The following is a 12160-nucleotide window of genomic DNA, read 5'->3' on the forward strand; positions in this document are numbered from 1 at the left end:
CGCCTGGGTGCAAGGTAGTGTCATATTTAGTGTCATATATATGCAGCCTTCTCCCTATTGTGTTATATATGCAGCCTTCCCTCCATATAGTGTTTTATATGAAGCCCCCTCACTTACCTTTAGGTGCTCTTCTTCTCCAGCATCGCTCCTCCTGCTCAGACAGGAAGTGAAGTGAGCACTTCCTGTCTGAGGTCATTCAGCAACAGACAGTCTCACGATTGACTGCCAGTTGCTGTCCACTGACCACCAATGCCTTTGAACTTTTTTTTTCCTTTCTTCCGCCCGACCCCCTCCCCACGGCCTGGGGGAAAAAAAGAAAAAAGAGAAAAATTTGACAGGAGGCGGCCTCCCACCAGCCTACCGAGAAACTTCCTGGTAAGGCCTATGCCCGATCAACCCCTGCAGATAGAAAAGACACATTTATACATAGATAAAACAGATGAAGTAGGCAATGCATTGTATTTCGTGGAAAATATATTATGCTTTCTACACTGTGTTACTATACATATACAGACTGTTACTGAAAATACCTATTGTCATTAACAATACATATTATCTAAAATGAGACTTTGTATTAAACGACGCTTGATACGATTATCATTATCCCCTGTATTATTCTGTGGGAATCAGAGTAAATAGAGCAGAAATTGAAATAAAATTATCTTTTCCAAGAACTGGGTTTAAACTAGAACTTACCATTTGTGAGTGATAATGAAGGTGTATAAAATGGTCATTACGATATTAGCATTATTTGTATATTTGCCTCATCATTGGACCCTTGGTGTAGAGCACAGAGTGTATCCAGCTTGTCTCGGCTGGCATCGTTTTTCTCAGTCCCTCCATGTTATTACGGAGCTTAATTCAGCCTGTGAGTTTCTTCCACTGGTCTGGGACTACTGTATTGCAATTACAAATTGGCAGCTAAAGGACACTTCTTCTATGGAGTTTTGTCATTAACAGCAAAGTATTCTGATTCTCATTATAATGTAAGAGTTGAAAGCTCTTCCACTCTAATTCTCATTTTTTTAAATTATACATGAATAATTAGTGCTAACCTTCATTAATTTTACACTGCTTTCCTTATACAGAAAGGAAACTGCATAGAGAGAGTTGTAAATCAGTCTTTGCACCTACTTTACTCAAGAAATATATCTGTGATTGTCATAAACAAATTATTCTAAAACTATGAATTGTTTTATTTCACATCTCAAGCAGCAGGGAGCTTTCGTGTTTGTTACTATATTTTAGTACCACAGTAACTCTTACAAGGGCACTTTCACCAAAATAACATAACTTTTATGGGGGTATTCAATTAGCATTCACAGTCGCGATTAGGCACGGCTGCGCGTGTAAAGTGCCATTACGGTACCGCAACATTGCGGATTTCTGTGCACGCCCCATGTTGCAGTACCGGGACCCGGGCAGCCGCGCATAATTGAGCCCGTGAATGCTAATTGAATATACCTCTTAGTATTTTGCACAGCTAACTACTGTTTTTCTATATGTGCAGATCAATTCGAATGATATATTTATTGATATATTAATTGTAAAGCTAATTACATGTAAGAGGTTGTTATGACTGTGTAAGTGTCCATTTTCAATCTTCAGTTCCCTAGAGCAAGCTTTCATTTCAGGTCTGCTGCAGAACAATTAGAATAAAACCACACTGTTGTATAATTTAGATTATAACTATAGTAGAGGTAACAGTGAGAACAAGGCAGCAGATAAGAATAAAGTACAAAAACTGCACAGTGTCATAGAGATGTGTTTGATGTAAAATAGAATACTTAAAATGATTTACTTCATGTTGGTGTGAGGCTATCTACATATATAAAATAGGAATATATTCTGAGAGAATTACATTCACTATACAGAGGCAGTATAATTAATATTTATTGCATGCTTATTTCATAATTCTCAGAGCAATTGTAACAAGCTGTGCTTAAACATGAACCCCACACCAATCAGAGCATTGGTAAATTAATAAAACTGGCAGTCTCTGGCACACTTTGTCTAAAAGGTTGGACATTCCAACCAGTCATTTACCGGTAAGCTTTTTGAAACATTTCCAAAGTTTTGGATTGGCTGGCCAGTTCACTCATTAAGACAAGGGGCTAGATTTACTAATCTGCGGGCTTGAAAAAGTGGAGATGTTGCCTATAGCAACCAATAAAGACTTTCTGAACAATGTGGGGAGTATGTGTACTATGCATTTATATAAGAGGCATGGGTGTCTTTATTTCTAACTTTTAGTACATCAAGTACTAAAAGTTAGTACTTTAAGTACAGTGTACAGCAGTCTTTTAAATTTATTGTCCATTATGCAGTGATCACAAAACTGTGCCAAAAGCTTTCAGCACAGAGCTTTTAACCTCTAAGAAGGGGGCAGGCCATTTGTTGACCCCACTGTCCTCCTCGCAAGACAGTAGCCCATAACTGGCCAGTCTGGAAGCTGACTATAATTCGAACAGGAGACCCCCCCAATATCTTAGTTCACAAACACACACTAAAAGATTCATGTCTCCACCTCTGCTTAAATTTGAAATACCAAATGTTTGGCCACCATGAAAGATGCAGATGGCTCCATGAGTCAATAAACAGGCAGGTGCAGGAGATTGCCAGCCAATCAGGTTTCTGATTTATGAAGAATATAGGAAGTGATGGTTTCATATGGAGCTTTTATGGCCAGTGTGTTTCCACACATTGCATTCTATTATTTTTTTATTGTTTTATGATTTTTTATATTGGTTTTCACGTAAATCTTCAGAATATTGCCATAACATAGTATATCTTGGAATTAATAGGCATATAAGAGAGGTTTACCATATGGTGGAAATTAGCTATCTAAAAGCATCAGATGAATCAAATTCAATGAAATCTAATTGTAGCACCATGCAAAGTGTGTTATTAACATCAATTTGAGTGGCATCAGAGAAAAAAACCATAAAAAATTAAAAGAAATAAACCAACACTACAACAGACACTACAATAAAAGGAGGGTGATATTGAAAGCAAAAATAAGGAATCTAATATTACTAGTGTTACCTTTCTCCCTCTACCAAATTTCCCAGTTAACCTACTATTGTATATCAATATTTCACTTCTCTGAAAAGCAATGTGATATTGTGCCCAAGGCAGTCACTCCAAAGTAAAATTATATCCACAACACAGTTGTGTGTACATAATATTTTCCATTGAGTGCAGATATTAAATTTTTTTCATGAAGTTATCTGAGAGTGGGTAGTTCAGATCGCTTCAAGGTATCAGCTAAAAAAGATCCTGCTGCTAAGAGCATTGATTCAGTAATATACACAAAGAGCTTTGCTTAATCTGCTTTGGTACCAAGCCAAGAAGAAACATCAGAAGGCACAATAATGGCCAAAATGTAAGCGAGTGTCTGTGTCTCCGTTGGTCAAAAGGGTGGCACTGCCACTAGATCGGAAAAAGCATTCCACATCCTCATAACCTAAATTTGATATTGATGGTAAGATATTGTGAAGCTACTAAGGAAACACTAATGGCTCTCTTCTTATAGATAACAGAAGAGGAGCTACAGAAGACCGTCCTTCAGACTATAGACCACTCAACATTTCTCTATGTAGATATCCTTCTTAGATCTTATTTGGTTTAAGAATTTAATGGAAGTTGGGACATCATTTAGTATGCCAGAGATAAAGGAATACTCCTGGCATCAGGGTTTTGCTGGTATAATAATTAAAAGGCAGTTTTACTCCCTGTTAACATCTTTCCTGTCCAACACAGATTTCTACCTGGGGACATGTCATGCTTGGACTTAGGCAGAGGTCTTCCAGAAGGGTCAACTGGTGAATTCAATAGGGATCCGTCTATTTTCTAATATTAAAACAAAATGGGAACTCCTTCATATAGAGTTTTGTAAATATCTACAAAAATCTAAATGCTTCCAACCAGGTTATGGAAGTATTGAGAACTCAAAGTGTTTGTAACAATTTGTGTCCCTTCTGAAACCCCCACCTGCAAAATTTCCACACTTTATAGACTAATCACAGAAAATTTGTTTGCTTCCTACCTCACTTCACAAAGACATGGGAAATGGATTTGGACAGAGAGGTTAGAGTAGAGGATTGGCAGAACATCTTTCAAATTACACATATGTTCAACAAGTGTATAGTAGAGACCCAATGCAAGATCTTGGTACGCTGGTATAGGCATCCAAGCCTATTACGCAAAATGTATCCAGGGACCCTTTGTGTGTGTGTTGGAGATGTAACCAAGTAATAGGTAGCTACTTACACATTTGGTGGGAGTGGCAACAATTAGAACCTTTCTGGAAGGAAATATCCAGAATAACTAAAGACATCTTAAATTATGAGGTTCCAAGGGATCCAGGGCTTTGGCTTTTAAATCTAACCAAAATACCCATTAGAAAATACAAGAGGTCCCCCCTGAGACATCTTAGCAATGCCGCAAACACTGGAATACCCCACTGCACAGTCAGAGAATGGGATGCATAAAATTGGAATATATTGTGTGTCAATAAGGTCATTTTCTCCTCCATTACCTTACCTAACCGTGAACTGCTCATAGATTGTAATTTCTTCAGTTTGGCAATGAGACATGTATGGTTACTGGCATATGTGGGTGTAAGACATACTTTTTCAATCAAAAAATGTAGGTGTAAGACATATTCTTAAATATGAAAATATGTGAGTATCCCACACATAGCTAAAGTTATGTTTCCAGAGCTCAAAAATCTAATTAGATATTCAAAGCTTGAGATATTTAGATGATAGATCTGACTGAGGGTATAGGTCTAGCTGTGGTGGTAAAACAGCAATAGTACATTTTGTAAGTGATCAGAATAATCTTTTTATTATATAAAATGATAATATAAAATAAAACAGCATTTTAACCCAGTGTTGAGATCATTCCATTCTGTCAATAGAGTAAGACAACGTTCTGCTGATCTCCAGAAAAGTAATAGTGTACAATAACAAAACTTTAAAATTAATCAGTTGCAGTTTTTGAGATCAAAGTAACATGTTGTATACAAGCTTAACTAAATTGTACATTTAGTGTAATATAATAGCAAGTTTAATAAACGCCAGAACTATTTAAAATCTGTATCAATTGTGAGCATATATATCTTTAACTTGTGAGATTGCTTAACACAGTTCCGGATAACGCATTTAAATGATAGCACACTTCTGCTGTATTTATAACTTTATACCTTAACCATTGTGCCAAAAAGAAACAAAGTCACTCATTTAATGCACAACTATTATAAGAAAATAAAAACTTTGTCATATCCTGTGTTATGTTCTACTGTTTTACACTGAACTGCCACAGGATTAACACTGTAAAATATAAGGGTATATTAATAACAAATTTTAATCTGTAGACCTTCAGATATAGCCCTATTGTTTTCAGTGCTGTCTATAGTCATGGACAATTACATCTCAGCAACCCTCTTAACCTCAGTAGGTTATACTATTACCTCCTTTTGCACAATTCCCACAGACAACAACCCTCTGATCTCCTTACCAACATTGCTGTGTGACTGGATACAGTTTTTACACTTTTTACCTTTGCAGTCTGGCTGGACAAATGTGTTATATGTAGCACTTACCTTCATGTAACAAACTCCAATTGTCCCATAGATTGTAAGCTTGCAAGCAGAGCCCTCTTACCTCTGTCTGTATGTATTACCCAGTATTGTTTTATTACTGTGTTTCCAATTGTAAAGCACTACAGAATATGCTGGTGTTATATAAATAAATGATGATGATATGAACTGTGTCACTCCTCTGGTTGGTCATCATGTCCACCTAAAATGGGAGAAGTCATTTATTCCACAAACATGAATCATTAGACAAAGGATATAACAGTGTCTTTAAGATATATCCTTAACAGGATTAAATACTGGTCATTTAAGCTGGGTACACACTACAGGGTTTTTGTCCAATACTCGGCTCAACCAGCCGACATAAGACCGCTCGTTCGAAAGTCGGGTCAGTGTGTGTAGTGACACGATGGTCGAAAGTCTGCCCAAATGGACGATTGTCGCCTCATTTGGTTGGTCGTACAGTTCAATTATTTCCGATCAATCACCTAACGATCATGTAGTGTGTATGCCCTCATGCTGACGATAGACATAGAGTTTACAGAGTCGGGCTCTTTTCAGCTGATGTTAACACTGAATGTCAGAGTGAATAAATGTAGAGAGTGCTGTAGAAGGAATAATTCATTTGTTCGTTCTGAGACAGAATATTTTGTTTCAGAGTCACAGAAGTTTGTTAGGACATGGTAAAAGCTATAACAAGGCGGTTTTAATCAGTGTGACAATGTGTGACAGTAATGAATGAATGAATATTGTGCTGTCATTCTCCGGACTAGAGGACCAGACAAAGGACCAGATGAAGAGCACAGATCTGAAGGTAAATTGTGTAGTGTGTATGCATGAATCGTCAGACTGATCGGACCTTCAGTCGTAGGTATAATTGTTTGAGATAGCACGTCAGTCTGAACAATTCTTCAGTGTGTAGCTTTAGAGATACAGGATTGCGATAAATAATTTTTAAAAAAAACATTTATTTACATAGCTCCAGCATAATCAGCAGCTCTTTAAAATTAGGAAAAAACACAGTGATATAGCAAGGCTGAGTATTAACAAAACAGACATCAAATAGATCCTATAGCTTTATTAATTGACTTACTTCAATATAGGAGCAGCTACAATTACATCAGTTATGTAGGCTAGGTACACACTACAGGGAATATCTTCCAATGTAATATTGTTAGCAATTTTAACAACGATCATCATGCCGATTCATGCGTACACACTATAGACATATGACATAATTTTTACACAATTTACCATCCAAACTGATTTTCGTGTTGCATAACCATCATCCCAAATTATCGTGACTCAGTACATCATCTACAGATATATGCCGTCCCAGCAGCAATATGCTAAATAAATCTAAATTGATTGATTTGATTTATATATTTATAAAACAGTATGATATCAGGCAAAAGTACAAGATAATACAGATTTGAAGAAATGGATACATGTCACATTAATAAATAAACAAGACTTTATTGAGAATATATATTTTCATACTGTTATACACTTGAATACAGTGAAACATAGATGTCATGTGGAGCATGTAAAAAAGGTTTTGTTATTGATTTGCCATTACAAGATCACTATTTCCATTTGCTTCACATTTAAATATAAATTTAAATATAAACGTCTAGTAAGATGTTGCTGATGGAGGAACTATCGGCAGATTGTTGGACAGATGGTTATTAGCATGTACACACTTCAGTATTGGAACGGCATTGTTCCATCGTTGAACGAGATTGTTGTTTCTGTTTAAAAATCAAATGAAACGATACGATGTGCTTTGGAACGATAATCGTTCATCATTGGAGCGTACACAGTAATGCGATAATGGATCGTGTGATTGGCCCGATAATCAACTAAAAACCCTGTAGTCTGAACAGAGCTAATTATTCTATAAGATCAAAAATAGAGTATTGTAGTTTAAACCATGTATATTTCAATGTTTGGCCTCTCTAACAGCATTAACAAATTATTATTTATAAGTGATTACCCACGTGTTAATTGTTCCTAATTGTAAATCACTACAGGATTATTATTATTATTATTATTAATTTTTATTTATAGGGCGCCACAAAGTATCCGTAGCGCCGTACAAGGACAAACAATGGCACAGTACAAGGTGAAACAGCACAGTACAAGTAACAGTAAGCACTATAACTCTGGGGGCTCATGCACAGCATGAAAGAGAGGGAGGGAGGGGAAAAGTGAGTACAGGCAGGTAACTATGGCCCAAGAGGGTGCGCACGGATGACAGGTTAAGAGTCACTGAGGGGAGCGGAGAGAAGCGAGAGGAGACAGAGGGCAGAGGGACCGAGAGGAGGTGAGCTGAGTAGCTGGAGAGCGCAGTTAAAAGTGATGGAAACAGGAGGTAGGAGAGCCCTGCTCAAAGGAGCGAACAATCTAAAGGTCTATGCTAGTGCTATATAAATAACGAGACTCTGCAAACTTCTCCTGTGAAAATAGTGTGACAGCTCACTGCAGCAAACCCCTCTCTTCTGTAAATAAATAAGCTTCAGTGTATTATCTTCTCTTGTTATATTCTCTTCTCCTACACACCCTTCACTCTATTGGCCTTCGTGACACAGTTCTTTCCTAGTTCACTTCCTACTTATCGAACCGCTGCTCTAGTGTTTCTAACTGTGGCACATCCTCCCCTCCTCTCCCACTATCTGCTGCAGTCCCACAGGGCTTTGTTCATGGCCCTTTACTCCTTTCATTGTACACCTCTTCTCTTGGGGCACTAATTCACTCATTCAGCCTCCAATACCACCTCTACGCTGTTGACACCCAAATCTATATGCTGTTGCAATGTGAAACCTTAACTGTACAGCAAACTTCCCTTTTCATGGATAATATAGGAAAACAGCGTAAGGTTCACCTTAAAATATTTGTGGAATTCTGAACTACAGATTGGAAGATCGCTAGACAGATAGATAACTATTTCTAAATGAGGTTTGATTGTTTGGTATGCACAGGAATCACTAGGTTGTTTTGTAGTGAAATGTTTTCTGGAGTTATTGCAGAATCAGATCAAACATTAGAAGCATAAACACTGAAGAAATGCAGAAATTAGTAAATGCCACAATGAAATACAGGTGTCAAACAGTCTTTTGTTGCACCATTGAAATAAACAATATTTCTTGAAGTATTACTGGAACAGATTTTCAGGAAGACAAGGTATGATATTAAACATTATTTCTTGAAGTTCTACTGAAGCAGATTATACAGTCTTTAAACAAGTCACTATAATGCACAAGGTCTCTTGAGGCAATACTGAAGCAAATTAACACAGGGTCCAGTAATCACTACGAAGCCTCTCTAGAGAGCAAAGGATAGTTACCGCAGTTCGTGCCTGGGGATTATGAGTTGAGCTATATGTGAATATCTTGTAGAAGCCAGGAGACAAACAGAAACAGAAATGAATGATGCCCCAGATATCAGGAGTAGAATATTAACACAGCCAGAACCCAGCAGATTTGTACAATGCAATCCAGACATCAGGTTACAAGTAATGCAGAACCAGGAACCGGTGCTAGGTCAGGAACAAACTTGGACAAGATGCAGGAGTCAAGAAGCATTAATGTTGAGTACTATCCAACTGTATCATGGCTAGGCATGAAGGCAGGAGGGCTCTTTAAATAGTTCAGCTCACCAATCAATTATTCAGAGAACTGCACAACTGCACTGCAGCTCAGAACTAATTGAAAGCAAGGATGCAGGAAACAGTCCTTCAGAGAAACACACCTAAATAGCAGATCAGACTTGATAGAAGGCAAAATGCAGGGAACATCCACCTGCACCTTAACATTGAGTATGTGGAGAAGTATATTATAAAGGTAACAAATCACTTCCGTGAAAAGTACCATTTTTAGGTAGATGCTACAAGTGCAAAAGCTCCTTGCAAATCACCATAGGGCATTGCGACAGGTCATAGAGTAAATAAAAAAATTGAAATTTAATAGTAGAACCATAATATGACACCATTTTTAGACACTGATATACCTCCAAGATCTGAAAAAATATTGACTTCTTTGTGACATCATCATAAGATGTTATGAAGAGATCATTATGAATATTGTGTATATAGTAATATGGCTGCATTTACATATTTATTTCATTGTGTGTCTATTCTTAGCTATTTCAGTTGTTCTCCTGCTCCCTTGATATTATCACTGCAGTGTAGCAACTTATTTAAATTAATAGAGTTTGTGCAGACACCTTGTGATTTTATGTATTATAATTTTGAATCTTGTGACTGCCTCACTGTGGTACAACACAACTCTTAATTGGGCCACATGTTAATACAATATAGAGCCAGGTTTCTAGAATCCTGCAACAACAAGCCACTGGTAAAGCATTTTGCACACCAAATATAGACAAAAAGAGATGTACAGAAAACAGGCATGTTTAGCTGCGTATAGTGAAAGTCAAATAATTGGATGAAGTTGTTTCAAATTAATAAACATCAATTTAATTGTCTTTATCTGAAAATATGTGAATAGCATGCTACGGCGTGGAAGGGTGTATTACGCAATAACACGTGCGAACACTTCTACATACATTTACACTCACACATTCATTTGTAAATAGTTCACTTTAATAAAGTTCCAGCACATAGTCTTTTATAATTAAATGTAATCAATTTTAATAGTTTAATATAATAATGTTAAAACCATTTTATTGATATCTAAGGTTCAGGATATAGAAAACGTATCATGTTTAGTGTCATTCTAATCCACTTTTTACCATCAGACATCCACTACTATCGGCTAAGCGGTTGCACCTTGCGTATGCAAGTTATGAATAATAAAGGATTAATGGTCAAAATGATATTGTGCTTAGAATGCTAATATACCAGTTTGAGCCAGCTTTTCAGCGGGAAGACACATAGGCAGCTGTTGGAGAGTTGACCCCCACCCTTGGAGGGCATCGTTTGAACCGACCTATGACCTGCATTATACTGGACTGTCCTAAATCCTAAACCAATGGAAAAATGCCATGACATCACTACTGTTTTTTATGTATCACAAACTGTATATAAACCAGGCACTGAGACCATCATTCAGTCTACTTTGACCACAGGCTTCAGGATTGAATGACTGTATGCTGGATTCAGTGCTCTGTGTATGTATCGGCTATACTTTATTTTATTTAATTGTTATTTGTTACATCTTGCTATTAAATCTCTGTGCGTTGGAACCACATTGATCGTGGACAATTTTTACTGATAGCGACTAGACAAACATAACAGTATATAAAGTCATACATATTTCAGGATAAATTCAACTAAAAAACAGTGGTACTTATACCAGATGTGCAAGTGTATGATACCACAGAGATGTGGCTTCACAGTGTTAGTAGTAAATGCAAAATTTGTCTTCCCCTATTTGTATACAACATAATAAAGTGTAATGTAATAAACAATCACATACATGTAAACCGATCTATGAGAGAGATGAGACTGATATCTGGAAGAAAGAGGCGATTTATTGAGACAGAGCTGTAAAGACAAATGCAGTAATGGCCAAAAGTTTTGAGAATGACACAAGTATTGTTTTTCACAAAGTTTGCTGCTTCAGTGTTTTTAGACCTTTTTGTCAGATATTGCTATGGTATACTGATGTAAAATTACAAGCATTTTATCAGTGTCAAAGGCTTTTATTGACAATCACATTAAGGTTATGCAAATAGTCAATATTTGCTGGTAGTTTAGTCCACTCTGCGTATGCAAGCTGCTCCAGTTCTCCTGGATTTGAAGGTATCTTCTTCCAACTGCAGTTTTCACATCTCTCCAAAGGTGTTCTACAGGATTTAGATGTGTACTCATTGCTGGCCACTTCATAACAGTCCAGCGTCTTGTCTTCAGCCATTCCTGGGTGATTTTTAAAGTGTGTTTGGGATCATTGGGATCATTGTCCTGCTGGTAGGCCCATGACCTTTTTCTAACACTGTGCTCCAAAATGGCTGGTAATCCCCACATTTCATAGATTCCAGATTGCACATTTTCAATACACCCAGTGGCAGATACAGCAAGCAACCCCAAAACATCACTAAACCTCTTACAGGTTTGATTGTAGGTAAACTGTTATTTTCACTTTGGTTTCTGTAAATATAGAGTTGATGTGCAAAAAGCCAAAATTTGGTCTCTTCTGTACACAGGACATTCTATTAGGAGCAGAGCTACCAAGAGGAATATCGGGTCCCAGTACAGCAACTTCTTGAGGCCCATTCCATAGCTGCCGAAGAGGGTGTAGCCATACCAGGCTGGTGGCTCCTCTGCCAACACAGGCAGCCAGGGCCCCCAGGCAGGCTGGGCCTCCTACAATATAATCCCCTTTCATTGAGATAGCTACAGAGGGTGCAAGTTTAAACTGTTGTACCTTGTGTCTGAAGGTGAGCTTGAATCTGTTGCAAAAGTTCACCATTCCTTCAGAAGCGACCAAAATCTAGATATATTTACTGAACGTCAGAAAAAGGGCCTTAATAATGGTCAAATATTTGTCTATAATAATCATCTAAACATTGTTGACAAGGTTACCGTTTATCTTTACG

General features: G+C 37.3%; 1 protein-coding gene across 2 annotated transcripts in view; it reads right to left on the reverse strand.

The window, feature by feature from the left end:
- Positions 1-12160, reverse strand: part of PIP5K1B (phosphatidylinositol-4-phosphate 5-kinase type 1 beta) — a 252655-nt gene that overhangs the window by 32057 nt on the left and 208438 nt on the right. The gene's annotated exons all lie outside the window — the stretch shown is intronic.

This window comes from Mixophyes fleayi, chromosome 1 (assembly GCF_038048845.1).
Source record: "Mixophyes fleayi isolate aMixFle1 chromosome 1, aMixFle1.hap1, whole genome shotgun sequence".
In the NCBI taxonomy this organism is placed as follows: Eukaryota; Metazoa; Chordata; class Amphibia; order Anura; family Limnodynastidae; genus Mixophyes; species Mixophyes fleayi.